Source organism: Hemiscyllium ocellatum, chromosome 3, assembly GCF_020745735.1.
Source record: "Hemiscyllium ocellatum isolate sHemOce1 chromosome 3, sHemOce1.pat.X.cur, whole genome shotgun sequence".
NCBI classification, from domain to species: domain Eukaryota; kingdom Metazoa; phylum Chordata; class Chondrichthyes; order Orectolobiformes; family Hemiscylliidae; genus Hemiscyllium; species Hemiscyllium ocellatum.
In genome coordinates this window covers 676,091-701,438 of record NC_083403.1, presented here as the reverse complement: position 1 = coordinate 701,438, position 25,348 = coordinate 676,091, and the positions used below count along the sequence as shown (strand labels likewise).

General features: G+C 50.1%; 3 non-coding genes across 3 annotated transcripts; all 3 read left to right on the top strand.

Moving 5' to 3' along the window:
* Positions 1–7,299: 7,299 nt before the first annotated feature.
* LOC132809150 (U2 spliceosomal RNA) lies at positions 7,300–7,490 on the top strand. Its single transcript, XR_009642233.1, has one exon. It is a non-coding gene; the product is annotated as a U2 spliceosomal RNA (small nuclear RNA).
* Positions 7,491–14,789: 7,299 nt separating this feature from the next.
* Positions 14,790–14,980, top strand: LOC132809142 (U2 spliceosomal RNA). The gene has a single exon (XR_009642226.1). It is a non-coding gene; the product is annotated as a U2 spliceosomal RNA (small nuclear RNA).
* A 7,299-nt stretch (positions 14,981–22,279) lies between these two features.
* Positions 22,280–22,470, top strand: LOC132809120 (U2 spliceosomal RNA). The gene has a single exon (XR_009642209.1). It is a non-coding gene; the product is annotated as a U2 spliceosomal RNA (small nuclear RNA).
* The last annotated feature ends 2,878 nt before the right edge of the window (positions 22,471–25,348 follow it).

Here is a 25,348-nt window from a genome sequence, read left to right as displayed (position 1 = left end):
ATCTATAAATCTAAAAACAGCTTCATGTTTATAGCGCAGGCTTTCGGTGCTTCATTTCTCACACCTCACATCCAGCCAGGCGTGAGTCGATTCAAACTCGTCTGTTCTAAGGTAGCTGTTCAGCTGCCGCTCCCTATCCTTCTCTCGCCGTCTCTGTCTCTTGCGCATCTTGACACTTGCTCTCAATGTCATCCCCTCACCCCTGCTGCGTGCTGCACCGTCCCGCCAACGCCGGGCCCCGATCACACCACATGGTGTCAGAAGTTGGGAGTTGCAGCAACCGTAGCTGCCCACCAGCTTTTCCTACTCGCGAGCGACGTTTCAGAAAAACAAGAGAAGGTCAACTGTGCTACGTTGCTGCATGCTGCTGGGGATGAAGCTATCTAGGGGTTCAGTCGTTTTGATTTTGATGACTTGCAAGAGAGATTTCGAGAACACTGTGAGCTAGGACAAAAATAATCGGGACGTATTTAAGGCACATGCTTTTCATCAGAGTGCAAGGGCAGGCGGAATCGATAGGTACGTATGTGACTGACCGGAAAAACGAGGCAAAGGACTGTGAGTTTCAGCCACTTTCCGATTCACTGAGCCGCGACAGAATCGTGTGTGCTATCACGACTGACTGAGTCAGAGGCAGGTTACTCAGAGAGTTAATTCTCACTGGGAAAAGCAAAGAGACAGCACTAACTCGACAACAGCACGTGAGAAAACGTAGAACAAACAAGCCAATGTTTGCTGACCGGAACTGGCCTGGAAAGATAATAAGGCAGGTAGGAGCACTGCAGATTATCCGGCACCTGGGCTGTGTACGCAGGGACTGGCACAACAGCCCCTTGCCTTCTTTTGCACTACTTTGCTGCCTCAGCCAGAACTGGCAGCATTCTAAGTCAGTCTCACACAAGCAGCGTGTGCCAGCTGTCTGTGACAACAAATTCCAAAGACTCACAACCCTCTGAGAGAAGACGTTTCTCCTGATCTCACTCTTAAATTGGTGCCTCTTTATTTCTGTTCAGTTCTAGACACTCCCATGAGGGAAAATGTCCTCTCAGCATTTACCCTGTCGAGCCACGTAAGAATCCAATATGTTTCAATAAGATTGTGTCTCATTCATTTCAACTCAGGATCTACACTCATCTGGAGGTAGGGTTTACCGGGCTCAATTTTACTGAAAAGCTGACCTCCGGCTAGTTCAGCAAATAGGTCGTTGAGCAAAGGGAAAGGAAACCGCCTAGCACACACCAGCAGGTGAACTGTTGCAGCATGATATTGCGGCTCCGGAACTCAATTCCTCTACGAATGAAACCCAACAGCCTTCTTAACAGCACTATCCACCTGGGTGGCAACTTTCAGGGATCTATGTACATGGGACTCCAAGATCCCTCTGCACATCCACACTACCAATAATCTTTCCATCGACCCAGTACTCTGCCTTCCTGTTATTCTTCCCAAAGTGCATCACCTCACATTTAGCTGCATTGAACTCCATTTGCCACCTCTCAGCCCGATTCTGCAGTTTATCCAAGTCCCCCTGCAACCTGTAAACATTCTTCCACACTGACCACTACTGCACCGACTTTAGCGTCGTCTGCGAATTTACTAATCCATCCACCTATGTTATGCCTGCGTCTAAGTCATTTATAAAAATGACAAACAGCAGTGGTCCCAAAACAGACCCTTGTGGCACACCACTAGTAACCGGACTCCAGGCTGAATATTTTCCATCAACCACCACTCGCTGCCTCCTTTCAGAAAGCCAGTTTCTAAGCCAAACTGCTAAATCACCCTCAATTCCATGCCTCTGCATTTTCTCCAACAGCCTACCACGTGGAACCTTATCAAAGGCTCCCGGCGTCCTGCTTGTCTACCCCATTGAAAACAATAGCGTGCCTCTTTAGAATTCTTGATCAGTCACTCTCAGAATTTTGACACGTGATTGCCTTCGGCCCAGTTGAGTTTGATTCTGTCCAACCACATTCTTGCCCATAAAGCTGTAAGATTTCCTTTGATGACACGCAGGCTGTGTCTTCAGACTCACCGTATAACTGAACGTTCCCACTGTGAAAGCACCACTTCACCTTTGTGTGTTCCTCGCGCAGTTTCTGAAGGTTGCAGCGCAACGTGACTCAGCCGTATCAACGAAACCGGTGTCCACCTCCATCCTTACCGGTTTGCCGTTCAGTAAGGGAGCGACCGGGGCGTCGGCAGGTATCGCCAGTATCTGTAACCACAACACCTCATTGGTTTGTGCGTCAGGGCTTTTGTCTTCTTGCCCTTTTTGTACCATTTAGGATTTCATCCTGTACTTTCGCTGCAGGTTATTGGTACTTTCACCCCCGAGCGCACCCACTGAGTATATTCTTTTTTAATGCTGCAGTTTCTGCACACAGCTTCTTTCTACCAGCAATTTGCTGCTGCCTGACATGTGTTTCCACAGCAGTGGCAGTTTTGTGTCTGCGTTGGTGCTTGTCCCTGGGCCACCATTTTGTGAACTCTCAGCCACCACTTTGTGAGGTGTTGACCTTCCTTGGCTGCGAGTTCCGTCACGGTTGCCAATCCCAGCACTTTCATTTAAGCGTAGTCACCTTTGCGTCAGTAATCTCTTCTGGATCGTTTCACATCTTAAGGCAGGCTGCTGCAAAAGGTAGCGTCTCGTGGGATCTGAGGTGAGCCGGCTAGCTGGATACAAAACCGGCTCGGTCACAGAAGACCGAGAGTAGCGGTGGAAGCGCATTTTTCGGAAAGGAGATCAGTAACTAGTGGTATCCCGCAGGGCTCGGTGCTAGGGCCTTTGTTGTTTGTGACGTGTAAATAAATGATCTGTATAAACAGCTGTACAAAACTCCAGTTAGGCTACATTCGGGATACCGCGCGCAGTGCTGTTCGGCACACTGCCAGAAGGACGTGGATGCTTTGGAGAGGGTGCAGAGAAGGTTTACCAGGACGTTGCCTGCCCTGGAGTGCTTCTGTTGTGAGGAGAGGTTGAATAAACTTGGGATTGTTGTCACTGCAAAGACGGAAGCTGAGGGGCGACCCGATAGAGGTCGACAGCGTACTGAGAGGCATCGAGAGGGTGGCGAGTCAGTGGGTACAGGTTCACGGTGAGAGGTGGAAAGTGAGAAGGGAGAAGTGCGGAGAAAGGTTTTCACATAGAGGATGGTGGGTGCCTGAAACTCGTTGCCAGTCGAAGCGCTGGAAGCAGGCACGTTAGGAACGTTTCAGGCTCACCTTGTTAGACACGTGAACGGGAGGCGGAACGGCGGGACTGAAACCGCGTCTGGGCAACAAGTAGCACGCCCAAACAAGGAGTAGGAATCGGCACAGGCTCGCTGGGCCCTGTGTTATCGGTGCGACAGTGCCAAAGTCTCCGGCCACGTGTATAACTGTGGTGAAATTCCGCAAATACCTTGTAGACGGGGCTGTGACAGGGACCTTATTGGGGTGTCCACGATAATGGGGGCCACGGAGGGCACTTTTGCTGAGTTTGCAGTTGGCACAAAGATAGCTAGAGGGACAGGTAGTTTTGAGGAAATGGGCAGGCTGCAGAAGAGCGTGGACATGTTGGGCGAGTGGGGAAAGAAGTGACCAAGTGTGCGTAATTGCACTTTGGTAGCGAGAACAATCGGGTAGACGATTTTCTGAACGAGGGAAAGGCTTTGCAAATCTGAAGCGCAGAGGCTCTTGGGAGTCCTAGTTCCAGGTTGTTTCAAGATTAACATGCAGGTCCATCCGATGGTTCGGAAGGCAAATGCAGTGTCGGCATTCATTTCAAGCGGGCGAGAAAACAGGAGCAGGGACGTGCTGCCGAGGCTGCGTCAGGCGCTGGTCTGACCACAGGTGGAATATTGGGAGCAGTTTTGTGCCGTGTACCGAAGGAAGGGATGCGCTGGTGTTGGGAGGGAGTCTAGAGAAGGTTTCCCCCTGGGTTTGTCACATGAGGTCTCTGGGTCTGTACCCGATGGTGTTTCGAAAGGTAAGGCGGGATCTGACTGAACCTTACAAGCTACTGGGGGGGGCCTGGTCAGAGTGGTTGTGAAGAAGATGGTCCCACTAGTAGGCGAGACGAGGACCTGGAAGTACAGCCTCAGGATGAAGGGTCGCCCCTTCAGGCCGAGATGAGGTTGCATTTAAGACAGAGGTGGAGAGGTTCAAAGTTTGGGAGAAGATTTATAGCTCGGGTGCTCGTTGTTGTGGTTCTGTTCGCCGAGCTGGGAATTTGTGTTGCAGACGTTTCGTCCCCTGTCTAGGTGACATCGTCAGTGCTTGGGAGCCTCCTGTGAAGCGCTTCTGTGATGTTTCCTCCCGCGTTTATAGTGATTTGACCCTGCCGCTTCCGGTTATCAGTTCCAGTTGTTTGTTTAGATTAGATTACTTACCATGTGGAAACAGGCCCTTCGGCCCAACAAGTCCACACCGACCCGCCGAAGCGCAACACTACGGGCAATTTAGCATGGCCAATTCACCTGACCCGCACATCTTTGGACTGTGGGAGGAAACCGGAGTACCCGGAGGAAACCCACGCAGACACGGGGAGAATGTGCAAACTCCACACAGTCTGTCGCCTGAGTTGGGAATTGAACCCGGGTCTCTGGCGCTGTGAGGCAGCAGTCCTAACCACTGTTCCACCGTGCCGCCCACACAGCGCCCGCTGCAGTGGCCGGTATATTGGGTCCAGGTCGATGTGCTCATTGATTGAATCTGTGGATGAGTGCCATGCCTCTAGGAATTCCCTGGCTGTTCTCTGTTTGGCTTGTCCTATAATAGTAGTGCTTCACAGAAGCGCTTCACAGAGAGAGAGAGAGGCTCTTGATTATAAGGGGATCAAGGGTCGTGGGGAGAGGGCAGGAGAATCGGGGTTGACAAACCTGTGAGCCACGGCCGAACGGCCTGATTCTGCTCGTACGTCTTACGGCCCGGGCCGTCAGACCTTCCGTGGTCTTGCGGTCATGACAGAAAGCAGTTGTTTCCCAGAGGGTGGCGGCGGTCTGGAATGCACTGCTTGGGAGGGTAGCGAGGCGGGGAACCTCAAAACCTTGAAAAACTACTTGGATGAGCACTGGAAATGTCATAACTTTTCCTGGCTACGGACCAAGTGCTGGAAAGTGGGACTAGAACAGACTTAGAGTAGCTTTGTCAGTGCGGACTCGGAGGGCCAGAGGGCCTCTTCTGTACTGTGTGACTGTGTGGGGAAGCTTTCTGATTCCCATCTGTTGATTGAGGCCGCGCTGCTGATGCTTCCTGATGCGGAGCAGCCGGATGGATCCAAGTGCGCATTGAAGGTGAGAGGGTGGGAGAGAGCTTCGGAGCCTCCGCCCGTTTGGTTCAGGTTCCGTCTCGTCCTGATGCATGCATCGATGTAGGTGCTCAGTGGCTACCGATAGGGTGAAGGTGCAGTTGATCACTGACTCCACGCGTGGTGCTGCAGGTTGTAATGTGTGGACGAAAACAGAACTCGCTGCAACCTTCGGGAGAAGGGTCACTGGACTCGAAGCGTTAATTCTGCTTTCTCTCCACAGAAGCTGAGGTTTTGCTTACTGGGTGTTTTGCTTTATTTTGCATTTTAGACCTTGCTTTTTGATTGCCCGGCCGCTATCAAACCATTAGCTTGCTGTTAGCGCTGCAATTAGCACTCTTGAATCTTGATTTGCAATTCTAAGGAAGCAGACTGAATTGGAATGTTTGGAGCGGGAGCCGAACCAATAAAGGCTGATTTGCTGTAAATTGATCTTCACATCCCCCGTCGTGCTGTTCATTTGCACGAGGTGGGTTGGAGGATGGGAGTTCACATTTGTTAGTCTGTAAGAGTTTCTGTTCGTAAAGGTGAGCCGAGATTTCCTGGCAGTGAGATTTTTCGGTCAGAATTCGAACCTGCTCCAATCATTTGCCTTGTGGGGAGGCAGGGATTTTTCACATTGGTAACAGCTGAGATTTTTAGAACGTCGAACAGAGCAGCGCAACAACAGGCCCTTCGGCAACTCTGAGAAACAAAACTCACTCACAATTCAGCCTGAGACAAAGTCTTGGAAACAAGAGCATTTTATTCTTTACGGCCTTGCAAGAACGGGCGTTTTGCTCAAGCAATCAGGCTAGCGAAAGCGCGCCAATACAAAGCATGTAAGCATTCTTATTCAGTTTGCAAGTTGCGGAATCACGCCTCCCTTTTCCCATCCTATCATAAGCCGATTTACCTGACTTGTTTTTCTCTAATTTTCCTGATCTGACTACCCTGCTGTCCTTGTCCTTGTCTGTTACAGCCTGTCTGTTATTTTAGCCAGTTCCCCTTATCATACTATAAGCTTGTTGTGAGATGTCCCTACTGCTTCTTTTGTGGTCAGCCACAACACTTTAAAGTTATTTCTTAGTTTAAAACTATTTCTTAAACAAAAACCTCTATATTGGTTAAAATCTTAGCCTTAAGTATGCTGCAAGAATCCCGCGACTGTTTGTGTAATGTTCCCCTTCCCCTCCCCCCACAACACCCCCTCACCCATCTGCAAAAGCAACATCTCTAACCACCACCACCACCACCTGCAGAAACTACATTTCTAATCTCCCACAAGCTGTCAGGGACATTTAAGCGACTGCTGGACGAGCACACGCTGGACGGCAGTAAATTGAGAGCTGTGTAGGTTAGGTTGATCTTAGATTAAGAAAACTGCTCGGCACAACATGGTGGGCCGAAGGGCCTGTACTGTGCTGTACTGTTCTATGTTCTAACTGCAGGCACATCCACACACACACACACATCAAAGACATGGAGGGCTCGGCTGAATCTACTGCTCTCTTCTCTACCTGTCACATTTCATCGAGCTAGTGTCCTAGGCCCAAGCGTCTTCAGCGAGTGGTTAGAATATGCAGTGCACTGCCTGAGAGAGAGGGTGCTGGAGGCAGATTCAATGGTGACTTTGGTCGCAGGGTCGGATACTTATCTGAAGAGAGGGCGAGTGGGACTGGGGAAGTTGCTCGTGCAGAGAGCTGATGCAGACATGACAGGCTGAATGTCTCATTCAATGCGTGCAGTTCTGCAGTTGGTTACCACCTCCTCAAGTCACGTCAGCTTAGCCCTGACCCACCTGATTGGTGAGATACTGACAATCTCTACATGACCATGAGGCAGTGCTTCACTGACAGGGGAAAAAAAGCAACTGCTGTAAACGGATCTGCTGCTCTAGTTAGAAATCCTGGGAGGACTACGGCGACAGGGAAACTGTCAGCAGTGATCTACAAGTCTTTGAACAGAATCAAGCTGACTGAAAACATGGAGGACAAATGGGACTTGAGGCAGTCCGCGGTATTGTAGTTATCGCTTCTCGGCCTTTTGGCTAAGATCAAGTGTAGTATCTGTTCTTATCAGTTTAATATCTGATACGTCCCTTATCTGGGGACCATATATTAAATTGATTTTTGGAGCAGGGAGATGGAATAGGGGCTTGCTCCGTCCACTCCACGCATCGACCTGGTATTGCAGTACCTCCGGGAACGGTGCACCCCTCATCTATAAATCTAAAAACAGCTTCATGTTTATAGCGCAGGCTTTCGGTGCTTCATTTCTCACACCTCACATCCAGCCAGGCGTGAGTCGATTCAAACTCGTCTGTTCTAAGGTAGCTGTTCAGCTGCCGCTCCCTATCCTTCTCTCGCCGTCTCTGTCTCTTGCGCATCTTGACACTTGCTCTCAATGTCATCCCCTCACCCCTGCTGCGTGCTGCACCGTCCCGCCAACGCCGGGCCCCGATCACACCACATGGTGTCAGAAGTTGGGAGTTGCAGCAACCGTAGCTGCCCACCAGCTTTTCCTACTCGCGAGCGACGTTTCAGAAAAACAAGAGAAGGTCAACTGTGCTACGTTGCTGCATGCTGCTGGGGATGAAGCTATCTAGGGGTTCAGTCGTTTTGATTTTGATGACTTGCAAGAGAGATTTCGAGAACACTGTGAGCTAGGACAAAAATAATCGGGACGTATTTAAGGCACATGCTTTTCATCAGAGTGCAAGGGCAGGCGGAATCGATAGGTACGTATGTGACTGACCGGAAAAACGAGGCAAAGGACTGTGAGTTTCAGCCACTTTCCGATTCACTGAGCCGCGACAGAATCGTGTGTGCTATCACGACTGACTGAGTCAGAGGCAGGTTACTCAGAGAGTTAATTCTCACTGGGAAAAGCAAAGAGACAGCACTAACTCGACAACAGCACGTGAGAAAACGTAGAACAAACAAGCCAATGTTTGCTGACCGGAACTGGCCTGGAAAGATAATAAGGCAGGTAGGAGCACTGCAGATTATCCGGCACCTGGGCTGTGTACGCAGGGACTGGCACAACAGCCCCTTGCCTTCTTTTGCACTACTTTGCTGCCTCAGCCAGAACTGGCAGCATTCTAAGTCAGTCTCACACAAGCAGCGTGTGCCAGCTGTCTGTGACAACAAATTCCAAAGACTCACAACCCTCTGAGAGAAGACGTTTCTCCTGATCTCACTCTTAAATTGGTGCCTCTTTATTTCTGTTCAGTTCTAGACACTCCCATGAGGGAAAATGTCCTCTCAGCATTTACCCTGTCGAGCCACGTAAGAATCCAATATGTTTCAATAAGATTGTGTCTCATTCATTTCAACTCAGGATCTACACTCATCTGGAGGTAGGGTTTACCGGGCTCAATTTTACTGAAAAGCTGACCTCCGGCTAGTTCAGCAAATAGGTCGTTGAGCAAAGGGAAAGGAAACCGCCTAGCACACACCAGCAGGTGAACTGTTGCAGCATGATATTGCGGCTCCGGAACTCAATTCCTCTACGAATGAAACCCAACAGCCTTCTTAACAGCACTATCCACCTGGGTGGCAACTTTCAGGGATCTATGTACATGGGACTCCAAGATCCCTCTGCACATCCACACTACCAATAATCTTTCCATCGACCCAGTACTCTGCCTTCCTGTTATTCTTCCCAAAGTGCATCACCTCACATTTAGCTGCATTGAACTCCATTTGCCACCTCTCAGCCCGATTCTGCAGTTTATCCAAGTCCCCCTGCAACCTGTAAACATTCTTCCACACTGACCACTACTGCACCGACTTTAGCGTCGTCTGCGAATTTACTAATCCATCCACCTATGTTATGCCTGCGTCTAAGTCATTTATAAAAATGACAAACAGCAGTGGTCCCAAAACAGACCCTTGTGGCACACCACTAGTAACCGGACTCCAGGCTGAATATTTTCCATCAACCACCACTCGCTGCCTCCTTTCAGAAAGCCAGTTTCTAAGCCAAACTGCTAAATCACCCTCAATTCCATGCCTCTGCATTTTCTCCAACAGCCTACCACGTGGAACCTTATCAAAGGCTCCCGGCGTCCTGCTTGTCTACCCCATTGAAAACAATAGCGTGCCTCTTTAGAATTCTTGATCAGTCACTCTCAGAATTTTGACACGTGATTGCCTTCGGCCCAGTTGAGTTTGATTCTGTCCAACCACATTCTTGCCCATAAAGCTGTAAGATTTCCTTTGATGACACGCAGGCTGTGTCTTCAGACTCACCGTATAACTGAACGTTCCCACTGTGAAAGCACCACTTCACCTTTGTGTGTTCCTCGCGCAGTTTCTGAAGGTTGCAGCGCAACGTGACTCAGCCGTATCAACGAAACCGGTGTCCACCTCCATCCTTACCGGTTTGCCGTTCAGTAAGGGAGCGACCGGGGCGTCGGCAGGTATCGCCAGTATCTGTAACCACAACACCTCATTGGTTTGTGCGTCAGGGCTTTTGTCTTCTTGCCCTTTTTGTACCATTTAGGATTTCATCCTGTACTTTCGCTGCAGGTTATTGGTACTTTCACCCCCGAGCGCACCCACTGAGTATATTCTTTTTTAATGCTGCAGTTTCTGCACACAGCTTCTTTCTACCAGCAATTTGCTGCTGCCTGACATGTGTTTCCACAGCAGTGGCAGTTTTGTGTCTGCGTTGGTGCTTGTCCCTGGGCCACCATTTTGTGAACTCTCAGCCACCACTTTGTGAGGTGTTGACCTTCCTTGGCTGCGAGTTCCGTCACGGTTGCCAATCCCAGCACTTTCATTTAAGCGTAGTCACCTTTGCGTCAGTAATCTCTTCTGGATCGTTTCACATCTTAAGGCAGGCTGCTGCAAAAGGTAGCGTCTCGTGGGATCTGAGGTGAGCCGGCTAGCTGGATACAAAACCGGCTCGGTCACAGAAGACCGAGAGTAGCGGTGGAAGCGCATTTTTCGGAAAGGAGATCAGTAACTAGTGGTATCCCGCAGGGCTCGGTGCTAGGGCCTTTGTTGTTTGTGACGTGTAAATAAATGATCTGTATAAACAGCTGTACAAAACTCCAGTTAGGCTACATTCGGGATACCGCGCGCAGTGCTGTTCGGCACACTGCCAGAAGGACGTGGATGCTTTGGAGAGGGTGCAGAGAAGGTTTACCAGGACGTTGCCTGCCCTGGAGTGCTTCTGTTGTGAGGAGAGGTTGAATAAACTTGGGATTGTTGTCACTGCAAAGACGGAAGCTGAGGGGCGACCCGATAGAGGTCGACAGCGTACTGAGAGGCATCGAGAGGGTGGCGAGTCAGTGGGTACAGGTTCACGGTGAGAGGTGGAAAGTGAGAAGGGAGAAGTGCGGAGAAAGGTTTTCACATAGAGGATGGTGGGTGCCTGAAACTCGTTGCCAGTCGAAGCGCTGGAAGCAGGCACGTTAGGAACGTTTCAGGCTCACCTTGTTAGACACGTGAACGGGAGGCGGAACGGCGGGACTGAAACCGCGTCTGGGCAACAAGTAGCACGCCCAAACAAGGAGTAGGAATCGGCACAGGCTCGCTGGGCCCTGTGTTATCGGTGCGACAGTGCCAAAGTCTCCGGCCACGTGTATAACTGTGGTGAAATTCCGCAAATACCTTGTAGACGGGGCTGTGACAGGGACCTTATTGGGGTGTCCACGATAATGGGGGCCACGGAGGGCACTTTTGCTGAGTTTGCAGTTGGCACAAAGATAGCTAGAGGGACAGGTAGTTTTGAGGAAATGGGCAGGCTGCAGAAGAGCGTGGACATGTTGGGCGAGTGGGGAAAGAAGTGACCAAGTGTGCGTAATTGCACTTTGGTAGCGAGAACAATCGGGTAGACGATTTTCTGAACGAGGGAAAGGCTTTGCAAATCTGAAGCGCAGAGGCTCTTGGGAGTCCTAGTTCCAGGTTGTTTCAAGATTAACATGCAGGTCCATCCGATGGTTCGGAAGGCAAATGCAGTGTCGGCATTCATTTCAAGCGGGCGAGAAAACAGGAGCAGGGACGTGCTGCCGAGGCTGCGTCAGGCGCTGGTCTGACCACAGGTGGAATATTGGGAGCAGTTTTGTGCCGTGTACCGAAGGAAGGGATGCGCTGGTGTTGGGAGGGAGTCTAGAGAAGGTTTCCCCCTGGGTTTGTCACATGAGGTCTCTGGGTCTGTACCCGATGGTGTTTCGAAAGGTAAGGCGGGATCTGACTGAACCTTACAAGCTACTGGGGGGGGCCTGGTCAGAGTGGTTGTGAAGAAGATGGTCCCACTAGTAGGCGAGACGAGGACCTGGAAGTACAGCCTCAGGATGAAGGGTCGCCCCTTCAGGCCGAGATGAGGTTGCATTTAAGACAGAGGTGGAGAGGTTCAAAGTTTGGGAGAAGATTTATAGCTCGGGTGCTCGTTGTTGTGGTTCTGTTCGCCGAGCTGGGAATTTGTGTTGCAGACGTTTCGTCCCCTGTCTAGGTGACATCGTCAGTGCTTGGGAGCCTCCTGTGAAGCGCTTCTGTGATGTTTCCTCCCGCGTTTATAGTGATTTGACCCTGCCGCTTCCGGTTATCAGTTCCAGTTGTTTGTTTAGATTAGATTACTTACCATGTGGAAACAGGCCCTTCGGCCCAACAAGTCCACACCGACCCGCCGAAGCGCAACACTACGGGCAATTTAGCATGGCCAATTCACCTGACCCGCACATCTTTGGACTGTGGGAGGAAACCGGAGTACCCGGAGGAAACCCACGCAGACACGGGGAGAATGTGCAAACTCCACACAGTCTGTCGCCTGAGTTGGGAATTGAACCCGGGTCTCTGGCGCTGTGAGGCAGCAGTCCTAACCACTGTTCCACCGTGCCGCCCACACAGCGCCCGCTGCAGTGGCCGGTATATTGGGTCCAGGTCGATGTGCTCATTGATTGAATCTGTGGATGAGTGCCATGCCTCTAGGAATTCCCTGGCTGTTCTCTGTTTGGCTTGTCCTATAATAGTAGTGCTTCACAGAAGCGCTTCACAGAGAGAGAGAGAGGCTCTTGATTATAAGGGGATCAAGGGTCGTGGGGAGAGGGCAGGAGAATCGGGGTTGACAAACCTGTGAGCCACGGCCGAACGGCCTGATTCTGCTCGTACGTCTTACGGCCCGGGCCGTCAGACCTTCCGTGGTCTTGCGGTCATGACAGAAAGCAGTTGTTTCCCAGAGGGTGGCGGCGGTCTGGAATGCACTGCTTGGGAGGGTAGCGAGGCGGGGAACCTCAAAACCTTGAAAAACTACTTGGATGAGCACTGGAAATGTCATAACTTTTCCTGGCTACGGACCAAGTGCTGGAAAGTGGGACTAGAACAGACTTAGAGTAGCTTTGTCAGTGCGGACTCGGAGGGCCAGAGGGCCTCTTCTGTACTGTGTGACTGTGTGGGGAAGCTTTCTGATTCCCATCTGTTGATTGAGGCCGCGCTGCTGATGCTTCCTGATGCGGAGCAGCCGGATGGATCCAAGTGCGCATTGAAGGTGAGAGGGTGGGAGAGAGCTTCGGAGCCTCCGCCCGTTTGGTTCAGGTTCCGTCTCGTCCTGATGCATGCATCGATGTAGGTGCTCAGTGGCTACCGATAGGGTGAAGGTGCAGTTGATCACTGACTCCACGCGTGGTGCTGCAGGTTGTAATGTGTGGACGAAAACAGAACTCGCTGCAACCTTCGGGAGAAGGGTCACTGGACTCGAAGCGTTAATTCTGCTTTCTCTCCACAGAAGCTGAGGTTTTGCTTACTGGGTGTTTTGCTTTATTTTGCATTTTAGACCTTGCTTTTTGATTGCCCGGCCGCTATCAAACCATTAGCTTGCTGTTAGCGCTGCAATTAGCACTCTTGAATCTTGATTTGCAATTCTAAGGAAGCAGACTGAATTGGAATGTTTGGAGCGGGAGCCGAACCAATAAAGGCTGATTTGCTGTAAATTGATCTTCACATCCCCCGTCGTGCTGTTCATTTGCACGAGGTGGGTTGGAGGATGGGAGTTCACATTTGTTAGTCTGTAAGAGTTTCTGTTCGTAAAGGTGAGCCGAGATTTCCTGGCAGTGAGATTTTTCGGTCAGAATTCGAACCTGCTCCAATCATTTGCCTTGTGGGGAGGCAGGGATTTTTCACATTGGTAACAGCTGAGATTTTTAGAACGTCGAACAGAGCAGCGCAACAACAGGCCCTTCGGCAACTCTGAGAAACAAAACTCACTCACAATTCAGCCTGAGACAAAGTCTTGGAAACAAGAGCATTTTATTCTTTACGGCCTTGCAAGAACGGGCGTTTTGCTCAAGCAATCAGGCTAGCGAAAGCGCGCCAATACAAAGCATGTAAGCATTCTTATTCAGTTTGCAAGTTGCGGAATCACGCCTCCCTTTTCCCATCCTATCATAAGCCGATTTACCTGACTTGTTTTTCTCTAATTTTCCTGATCTGACTACCCTGCTGTCCTTGTCCTTGTCTGTTACAGCCTGTCTGTTATTTTAGCCAGTTCCCCTTATCATACTATAAGCTTGTTGTGAGATGTCCCTACTGCTTCTTTTGTGGTCAGCCACAACACTTTAAAGTTATTTCTTAGTTTAAAACTATTTCTTAAACAAAAACCTCTATATTGGTTAAAATCTTAGCCTTAAGTATGCTGCAAGAATCCCGCGACTGTTTGTGTAATGTTCCCCTTCCCCTCCCCCCACAACACCCCCTCACCCATCTGCAAAAGCAACATCTCTAACCACCACCACCACCACCTGCAGAAACTACATTTCTAATCTCCCACAAGCTGTCAGGGACATTTAAGCGACTGCTGGACGAGCACACGCTGGACGGCAGTAAATTGAGAGCTGTGTAGGTTAGGTTGATCTTAGATTAAGAAAACTGCTCGGCACAACATGGTGGGCCGAAGGGCCTGTACTGTGCTGTACTGTTCTATGTTCTAACTGCAGGCACATCCACACACACACACACATCAAAGACATGGAGGGCTCGGCTGAATCTACTGCTCTCTTCTCTACCTGTCACATTTCATCGAGCTAGTGTCCTAGGCCCAAGCGTCTTCAGCGAGTGGTTAGAATATGCAGTGCACTGCCTGAGAGAGAGGGTGCTGGAGGCAGATTCAATGGTGACTTTGGTCGCAGGGTCGGATACTTATCTGAAGAGAGGGCGAGTGGGACTGGGGAAGTTGCTCGTGCAGAGAGCTGATGCAGACATGACAGGCTGAATGTCTCATTCAATGCGTGCAGTTCTGCAGTTGGTTACCACCTCCTCAAGTCACGTCAGCTTAGCCCTGACCCACCTGATTGGTGAGATACTGACAATCTCTACATGACCATGAGGCAGTGCTTCACTGACAGGGGAAAAAAAGCAACTGCTGTAAACGGATCTGCTGCTCTAGTTAGAAATCCTGGGAGGACTACGGCGACAGGGAAACTGTCAGCAGTGATCTACAAGTCTTTGAACAGAATCAAGCTGACTGAAAACATGGAGGACAAATGGGACTTGAGGCAGTCCGCGGTATTGTAGTTATCGCTTCTCGGCCTTTTGGCTAAGATCAAGTGTAGTATCTGTTCTTATCAGTTTAATATCTGATACGTCCCTTATCTGGGGACCATATATTAAATTGATTTTTGGAGCAGGGAGATGGAATAGGGGCTTGCTCCGTCCACTCCACGCATCGACCTGGTATTGCAGTACCTCCGGGAACGGTGCACCCCTCATCTATAAATCTAAAAACAGCTTCATGTTTATAGCGCAGGCTTTCGGTGCTTCATTTCTCACACCTCACATCCAGCCAGGCGTGAGTCGATTCAAACTCGTCTGTTCTAAGGTAGCTGTTCAGCTGCCGCTCCCTATCCTTCTCTCGCCGTCTCTGTCTCTTGCGCATCTTGACACTTGCTCTCAATGTCATCCCCTCACCCCTGCTGCGTGCTGCACCGTCCCGCCAACGCCGGGCCCCGATCACACCACATGGTGTCAGAAGTTGGGAGTTGCAGCAACCGTAGCTGCCCACCAGCTTTTCCTACTCGCGAGCGACGTTTCAGAAAAACAAGAGAAGGTCAACTGTGCTACGTTGCTGCATGCTGCTGGGGATGAAGCTATCTAGGGGTTCAGTCGTTTTGATTTTGATGACTTGCAAGAGAGATTTCGAGAACACTGTGAGCTAGGACAAAAATAATCGGGACGTATTTAAGGCACATGCTTTTCATCAGAGTGCAAGGGCAGGCGGAATCGATAGGTACGTATGTGACTGACCGGAAAAACGAGGCAAAGGACTGTGAGTTTCAGCCACTTTCCGATTCACTGAGCCGCGACAGAATCGTGTGTGCTATCACGACTGACTGAGTCAGAGGCAGGTTACTCAGAGAGTTAATTCTCACTGGGAAAAGCAAAGAGACAGCACTAACTCGACAACAGCACGTGAGAAAACGTAGAACAAACAAGCCAATGTTTGCTGACCGGAACTGGCCTGGAAAGATAATAAGGCAGGTAGGAGCACTGCAGATTATCCGGCACCTGGGCTGTGTACGCAGGGACTGGCACAACAGCCCCTTGCCTTCTTTTGCACTACTTTGCTGCCTCAGCCAGAACTGGCAGCATTCTAAGTCAGTCTCACACAAGCAGCGTGTGCCAGCTGTCTGTGACAACAAATTCCAAAGACTCACAACCCTCTGAGAGAAGACGTTTCTCCTGATCTCACTCTTAAATTGGTGCCTCTTTATTTCTGTTCAGTTCTAGACACTCCCATGAGGGAAAATGTCCTCTCAGCATTTACCCTGTCGAGCCACGTAAGAATCCAATATGTTTCAATAAGATTGTGTCTCATTCATTTCAACTCAGGATCTACACTCATCTGGAGGTAGGGTTTACCGGGCTCAATTTTACTGAAAAGCTGACCTCCGGCTAGTTCAGCAAATAGGTCGTTGAGCAAAGGGAAAGGAAACCGCCTAGCACACACCAGCAGGTGAACTGTTGCAGCATGATATTGCGGCTCCGGAACTCAATTCCTCTACGAATGAAACCCAACAGCCTTCTTAACAGCACTATCCACCTGGGTGGCAACTTTCAGGGATCTATGTACATGGGACTCCAAGATCCCTCTGCACATCCACACTACCAATAATCTTTCCATCGACCCAGTACTCTGCCTTCCTGTTATTCTTCCCAAAGTGCATCACCTCACATTTAGCTGCATTGAACTCCATTTGCCACCTCTCAGCCCGATTCTGCAGTTTATCCAAGTCCCCCTGCAACCTGTAAACATTCTTCCACACTGACCACTACTGCACCGACTTTAGCGTCGTCTGCGAATTTACTAATCCATCCACCTATGTTATGCCTGCGTCTAAGTCATTTATAAAAATGACAAACAGCAGTGGTCCCAAAACAGACCCTTGTGGCACACCACTAGTAACCGGACTCCAGGCTGAATATTTTCCATCAACCACCACTCGCTGCCTCCTTTCAGAAAGCCAGTTTCTAAGCCAAACTGCTAAATCACCCTCAATTCCATGCCTCTGCATTTTCTCCAACAGCCTACCACGTGGAACCTTATCAAAGGCTCCCGGCGTCCTGCTTGTCTACCCCATTGAAAACAATAGCGTGCCTCTTTAGAATTCTTGATCAGTCACTCTCAGAATTTTGACACGTGATTGCCTTCGGCCCAGTTGAGTTTGATTCTGTCCAACCACATTCTTGCCCATAAAGCTGTAAGATTTCCTTTGATGACACGCAGGCTGTGTCTTCAGACTCACCGTATAACTGAACGTTCCCACTGTGAAAGCACCACTTCACCTTTGTGTGTTCCTCGCGCAGTTTCTGAAGGTTGCAGCGCAACGTGACTCAGCCGTATCAACGAAACCGGTGTCCACCTCCATCCTTACCGGTTTGCCGTTCAGTAAGGGAGCGACCGGGGCGTCGGCAGGTATCGCCAGTATCTGTAACCACAACACCTCATTGGTTTGTGCGTCAGGGCTTTTGTCTTCTTGCCCTTTTTGTACCATTTAGGATTTCATCCTGTACTTTCGCTGCAGGTTATTGGTACTTTCACCCCCGAGCGCACCCACTGAGTATATTCTTTTTTAATGCTGCAGTTTCTGCACACAGCTTCTTTCTACCAGCAATTTGCTGCTGCCTGACATGTGTTTCCACAGCAGTGGCAGTTTTGTGTCTGCGTTGGTGCTTGTCCCTGGGCCACCATTTTGTGAACTCTCAGCCACCACTTTGTGAGGTGTTGACCTTCCTTGGCTGCGAGTTCCGTCACGGTTGCCAATCCCAGCACTTTCATTTAAGCGTAGTCACCTTTGCGTCAGTAATCTCTTCTGGATCGTTTCACATCTTAAGGCAGGCTGCTGCAAAAGGTAGCGTCTCGTGGGATCTGAGGTGAGCCGGCTAGCTGGATACAAAACCGGCTCGGTCACAGAAGACCGAGAGTAGCGGTGGAAGCGCATTTTTCGGAAAGGAGATCAGTAACTAGTGGTATCCCGCAGGGCTCGGTGCTAGGGCCTTTGTTGTTTGTGACGTGTAAATAAATGATCTGTATAAACAGCTGTACAAAACTCCAGTTAGGCTACATTCGGGATACCGCGCGCAGTGCTGTTCGGCACACTGCCAGAAGGACGTGGATGCTTTGGAGAGGGTGCAGAGAAGGTTTACCAGGACGTTGCCTGCCCTGGAGTGCTTCTGTTGTGAGGAGAGGTTGAATAAACTTGGGATTGTTGTCACTGCAAAGACGGAAGCTGAGGGGCGACCCGATAGAGGTCGACAGCGTACTGAGAGGCATCGAGAGGGTGGCGAGTCAGTGGGTACAGGTTCACGGTGAGAGGTGGAAAGTGAGAAGGGAGAAGTGCGGAGAAAGGTTTTCACATAGAGGATGGTGGGTGCCTGAAACTCGTTGCCAGTCGAAGCGCTGGAAGCAGGCACGTTAGGAACGTTTCAGGCTCACCTTGTTAGACACGTGAACGGGAGGCGGAACGGCGGGACTGAAACCGCGTCTGGGCAACAAGTAGCACGCCCAAACAAGGAGTAGGAATCGGCACAGGCTCGCTGGGCCCTGTGTTATCGGTGCGACAGTGCCAAAGTCTCCGGCCACGTGTATAACTGTGGTGAAATTCCGCAAATACCTTGTAGACGGGGCTGTGACAGGGACCTTATTGGGGTGTCCACGATAATGGGGGCCACGGAGGGCACTTTTGCTGAGTTTGCAGTTGGCACAAAGATAGCTAGAGGGACAGGTAGTTTTGAGGAAATGGGCAGGCTGCAGAAGAGCGTGGACATGTTGGGCGAGTGGGGAAAGAAGTGACCAAGTGTGCGTAATTGCACTTTGGTAGCGAGAACAATCGGGTAGACGATTTTCTGAACGAGGGAAAGGCTTTGCAAATCTGAAGCGCAGAGGCTCTTGGGAGTCCTAGTTCCAGGTTGTTTCAAGATTAACATGCAGGTCCATCCGATGGTTCGGAAGGCAAATGCAGTGTCGGCATTCATTTCAAGCGGGCGAGAAAACAGGAGCAGGGACGTGCTGCCGAGGCTGCGTCAGGCGCTGGTCTGACCACAGGTGGAATATTGGGAGCAGTTTTGTGCCGTGTACCGAAGGAAGGGATGCGCTGGTGTTGGGAGGGAGTCTAGAGAAGGTTTCCCCCTGGGTTTGTCACATGAGGTCTCTGGGTCTGTACCCGATGGTGTTTCGAAAGGTAAGGCGGGATCTGACTGAACCTTACAAGCTACTGGGGGGGGCCTGGTCAGAGTGGTTGTGAAGAAGATGGTCCCACTAGTAGGCGAGACGAGGACCTGGAAGTACAGCCTCAGGATGAAGGGTCGCCCCTTCAGGCCGAGATGAGGTTGCATTTAAGACAGAGGTGGAGAGGTTCAAAGTTTGGGAGAAGATTTATAGCTCGGGTGCTCGTTGTTGTGGTTCTGTTCGCCGAGCTGGGAATTTGTGTTGCAGACGTTTCGTCCCCTGTCTAGGTGACATCGTCAGTGCTTGGGAGCCTCCTGTGAAGCGCTTCTGTGATGTTTCCTCCCGCGTTTATAGTGATTTGACCCTGCCGCTTCCGGTTATCAGTTCCAGTTGTTTGTTTAGATTAGATTACTTACCATGTGGAAACAGGCCCTTCGGCCCAACAAGTCCACACCGACCCGCCGAAGCGCAACACTACGGGCAATTTAGCATGGCCAATTCACCTGACCCGCACATCTTTGGACTGTGGGAGGAAACCGGAGTACCCGGAGGAAACCCACGCAGACACGGGGAGAATGTGCAAACTCCACACAGTCTGTCGCCTGAGTTGGGAATTGAACCCGGGTCTCTGGCGCTGTGAGGCAGCAGTCCTAACCACTGTTCCACCGTGCCGCCCACACAGCGCCCGCTGCAGTGGCCGGTATATTGGGTCCAGGTCGATGTGCTCATTGATTGAATCTGTGGATGAGTGCCATGCCTCTAGGAATTCCCTGGCTGTTCTCTGTTTGGCTTGTCCTATAATAGTAGTGCTTCACAGAAGCGCTTCACAGAGAGAGAGAGAGGCTCTTGATTATAAGGGGATCAAGGGTCGTGGGGAGAGGGCAGGAGAATCGGGGTTGACAAACCTGTGAGCCACGGCCGAACGGCCTGATTCTGCTCGTACGTCTTACGGCCCGGGCCGTCAGACCTTCCGTGGTCTTGCGGTCATGACAGAAAGCAGTTGTTTCCCAGAGGGTGGCGGCGGTCTGGAATGCACTGCTTGGGAGGGTAGCGAGGCGGGGAACCTCAAAACCTTGAAAAACTACTTGGATGAGCACTGGAAATGTCATAACTTTTCCTGGCTACGGACCAAGTGCTGGAAAGTGGGACTAGAACAGACTTAGAGTAGCTTTGTCAGTGCGGACTCGGAGGGCCAGAGGGCCTCTTCTGTACTGTGTGACTGTGTGGGGAAGCTTTCTGATTCCCATCTGTTGATTGAGGCCGCGCTGCTGATGCTTCCTGATGCGGAGCAGCCGGATGGATCCAAGTGCGCATTGAAGGTGAGAGGGTGGGAGAGAGCTTCGGAGCCTCCGCCCGTTTGGTTCAGGTTCCGTCTCGTCCTGATGCATGCATCGATGTAGGTGCTCAGTGGCTACCGATAGGGTGAAGGTGCAGTTGATCACTGACTCCACGCGTGGTGCTGCAGGTTGTAATGTGTGGACGAAAACAGAACTCGCTGCAACCTTCGGGAGAAGGGTCACTGGACTCGAAGCGTTAATTCTGCTTTCTCTCCACAGAAGCTGAGGTTTTGCTTACTGGGTGTTTTGCTTTATTTTGCATTTTAGACCTTGCTTTTTGATTGCCCGGCCGCTATCAAACCATTAGCTTGCTGTTAGCGCTGCAATTAGCACTCTTGAATCTTGATTTGCAATTCTAAGGAAGCAGACTGAATTGGAATGTTTGGAGCGGGAGCCGAACCAATAAAGGCTGATTTGCTGTAAATTGATCTTCACATCCCCCGTCGTGCTGTTCATTTGCACGAGGTGGGTTGGAGGATGGGAGTTCACATTTGTTAGTCTGTAAGAGTTTCTGTTCGTAAAGGTGAGCCGAGATTTCCTGGCAGTGAGATTTTTCGGTCAGAATTCGAACCTGCTCCAATCATTTGCCTTGTGGGGAGGCAGGGATTTTTCACATTGGTAACAGCTGAGATTTTTAGAACGTCGAACAGAGCAGCGCAACAACAGGCCCTTCGGCAACTCTGAGAAACAAAACTCACTCACAATTCAGCCTGAGACAAAGTCTTGGAAACAAGAGCATTTTATTCTTTACGGCCTTGCAAGAACGGGCGTTTTGCTCAAGCAATCAGGCTAGCGAAAGCGCGCCAATACAAAGCATGTAAGCATTCTTATTCAGTTTGCAAGTTGCGGAATCACGCCTCCCTTTTCCCATCCTATCATAAGCCGATTTACCTGACTTGTTTTTCTCTAATTTTCCTGATCTGACTACCCTGCTGTCCTTGTCCTTGTCTGTTACAGCCTGTCTGTTATTTTAGCCAGTTCCCCTTATCATACTATAAGCTTGTTGTGAGATGTCCCTACTGCTTCTTTTGTGGTCAGCCACAACACTTTAAAGTTATTTCTTAGTTTAAAACTATTTCTTAAACAAAAACCTCTATATTGGTTAAAATCTTAGCCTTAAGTATGCTGCAAGAATCCCGCGACTGTTTGTGTAATGTTCCCCTTCCCCTCCCCCCACAACACCCCCTCACCCATCTGCAAAAGCAACATCTCTAACCACCACCACCACCACCTGCAGAAACTACATTTCTAATCTCCCACAAGCTGTCAGGGACATTTAAGCGACTGCTGGACGAGCACACGCTGGACGGCAGTAAATTGAGAGCTGTGTAGGTTAGGTTGATCTTAGATTAAGAAAACTGCTCGGCACAACATGGTGGGCCGAAGGGCCTGTACTGTGCTGTACTGTTCTATGTTCTAACTGCAGGCACATCCACACACACACACACATCAAAGACATGGAGGGCTCGGCTGAATCTACTGCTCTCTTCTCTACCTGTCACATTTCATCGAGCTAGTGTCCTAGGCCCAAGCGTCTTCAGCGAGTGGTTAGAATATGCAGTGCACTGCCTGAGAGAGAGGGTGCTGGAGGCAGATTCAATGGTGACTTTGGTCGCAGGGTCGGATACTTATCTGAAGAGAGGGCGAGTGGGACTGGGGAAGTTGCTCGTGCAGAGAGCTGATGCAGACATGACAGGCTGAATGTCTCATTCAATGCGTGCAGTTCTGCAGTTGGTTACCACCTCCTCAAGTCACGTCAGCTTAGCCCTGACCCACCTGATTGGTGAGATACTGACAATCTCTACATGACCATGAGGCAGTGCTTCACTGACAGGGGAAAAAAAGCAACTGCTGTAAACGGATCTGCTGCTCTAGTTAGAAATCCTGGGAGGACTACGGCGACAGGGAAACTGTCAGCAGTGATCTACAAGTCTTTGAACAGAATCAAGCTGACTGAAAACATGGAGGACAAATGGGACTTGAGGCAGTCCGCGGTATTGTAGTTATCGCTTCTCGGCCTTTTGGCTAAGATCAAGTGTAGTATCTGTTCTTATCAGTTTAATATCTGATACGTCCCTTATCTGGGGACCATATATTAAATTGATTTTTGGAGCAGGGAGATGGAATAGGGGCTTGCTCCGTCCACTCCACGCATCGACCTGGTATTGCAGTACCTCCGGGAACGGTGCACCCCTCATCTATAAATCTAAAAACAGCTTCATGTTTATAGCGCAGGCTTTCGGTGCTTCATTTCTCACACCTCACATCCAGCCAGGCGTGAGTCGATTCAAACTCGTCTGTTCTAAGGTAGCTGTTCAGCTGCCGCTCCCTATCCTTCTCTCGCCGTCTCTGTCTCTTGCGCATCTTGACACTTGCTCTCAATGTCATCCCCTCACCCCTGCTGCGTGCTGCACCGTCCCGCCAACGCCGGGCCCCGATCACACCACATGGTGTCAGAAGTTGGGAGTTGCAGCAACCGTAGCTGCCCACCAGCTTTTCCTACTCGCGAGCGACGTTTCAGAAAAACAAGAGAAGGTCAACTGTGCTACGTTGCTGCATGCTGCTGGGGATGAAGCTATCTAGGGGTTCAGTCGTTTTGATTTTGATGACTTGCAAGAGAGATTTCGAGAACACTGTGAGCTAGGACAAAAATAATCGGGACGTATTTAAGGCACATGCTTTTCATCAGAGTGCAAGGGCAGGCGGAATCGATAGGTACGTATGTGACTGACCGGAAAAACGAGGCAAAGGACTGTGAGTTTCAGCCACTTTCCGATTCACTGAGCCGCGACAGAATCGTGTGTGCTATCACGACTGACTGAGTCAGAGGCAGGTTACTCAGAGAGTTAATTCTCACTGGGAAAAGCAAAGAGACAGCACTAACTCGACAACAGCACGTGAGAAAACGTAGAACAAACAAGCCAATGTTTGCTGACCGGAACTGGCCTGGAAAGATAATAAGGCAGGTAGGAGCACTGCAGATTATCCGGCACCTGGGCTGTGTACGCAGGGACTGGCACAACAGCCCCTTGCCTTCTTTTGCACTACTTTGCTGCCTCAGCCAGAACTGGCAGCATTCTAAGTCAGTCTCACACAAGCAGCGTGTGCCAGCTGTCTGTGACAACAAATTCCAAAGACTCACAACCCTCTGAGAGAAGACGTTTCTCCTGATCTCACTCTTAAATTGGTGCCTCTTTATTTCTGTTCAGTTCTAGACACTCCCATGAGGGAAAATGTCCTCTCAGCATTTACCCTGTCGAGCCACGTAAGAATCCAATATGTTTCAATAAGATTGTGTCTCATTCATTTCAACTCAGGATCTACACTCATCTGGAGGTAGGGTTTACCGGGCTCAATTTTACTGAAAAGCTGACCTCCGGCTAGTTCAGCAAATAGGTCGTTGAGCAAAGGGAAAGGAAACCGCCTAGCACACACCAGCAGGTGAACTGTTGCAGCATGATATTGCGGCTCCGGAACTCAATTCCTCTACGAATGAAACCCAACAGCCTTCTTAACAGCACTATCCACCTGGGTGGCAACTTTCAGGGATCTATGTACATGGGACTCCAAGATCCCTCTGCACATCCACACTACCAATAATCTTTCCATCGACCCAGTACTCTGCCTTCCTGTTATTCTTCCCAAAGTGCATCACCTCACATTTAGCTGCATTGAACTCCATTTGCCACCTCTCAGCCCGATTCTGCAGTTTATCCAAGTCCCCCTGCAACCTGTAAACATTCTTCCACACTGACCACTACTGCACCGACTTTAGCGTCGTCTGCGAATTTACTAATCCATCCACCTATGTTATGCCTGCGTCTAAGTCATTTATAAAAATGACAAACAGCAGTGGTCCCAAAACAGACCCTTGTGGCACACCACTAGTAACCGGACTCCAGGCTGAATATTTTCCATCAACCACCACTCGCTGCCTCCTTTCAGAAAGCCAGTTTCTAAGCCAAACTGCTAAATCACCCTCAATTCCATGCCTCTGCATTTTCTCCAACAGCCTACCACGTGGAACCTTATCAAAGGCTCCCGGCGTCCTGCTTGTCTACCCCATTGAAAACAATAGCGTGCCTCTTTAGAATTCTTGATCAGTCACTCTCAGAATTTTGACACGTGATTGCCTTCGGCCCAGTTGAGTTTGATTCTGTCCAACCACATTCTTGCCCATAAAGCTGTAAGATTTCCTTTGATGACACGCAGGCTGTGTCTTCAGACTCACCGTATAACTGAACGTTCCCACTGTGAAAGCACCACTTCACCTTTGTGTGTTCCTCGCGCAGTTTCTGAAGGTTGCAGCGCAACGTGACTCAGCCGTATCAACGAAACCGGTGTCCACCTCCATCCTTACCGGTTTGCCGTTCAGTAAGGGAGCGACCGGGGCGTCGGCAGGTATCGCCAGTATCTGTAACCACAACACCTCATTGGTTTGTGCGTCAGGGCTTTTGTCTTCTTGCCCTTTTTGTACCATTTAGGATTTCATCCTGTACTTTCGCTGCAGGTTATTGGTACTTTCACCCCCGAGCGCACCCACTGAGTATATTCTTTTTTAATGCTGCAGTTTCTGCACACAGCTTCTTTCTACCAGCAATTTGCTGCTGCCTGACATGTGTTTCCACAGCAGTGGCAGTTTTGTGTCTGCGTTGGTGCTTGTCCCTGGGCCACCATTTTGTGAACTCTCAGCCACCACTTTGTGAGGTGTTGACCTTCCTTGGCTGCGAGTTCCGTCACGGTTGCCAATCCCAGCACTTTCATTTAAGCGTAGTCACCTTTGCGTCAGTAATCTCTTCTGGATCGTTTCACATCTTAAGGCAGGCTGCTGCAAAAGGTAGCGTCTCGTGGGATCTGAGGTGAGCCGGCTAGCTGGATACAAAACCGGCTCGGTCACAGAAGACCGAGAGTAGCGGTGGAAGCGCATTTTTCGGAAAGGAGATCAGTAACTAGTGGTATCCCGCAGGGCTCGGTGCTAGGGCCTTTGTTGTTTGTGACGTGTAAATAAATGATCTGTATAAACAGCTGTACAAAACTCCAGTTAGGCTACATTCGGGATACCGCGCGCAGTGCT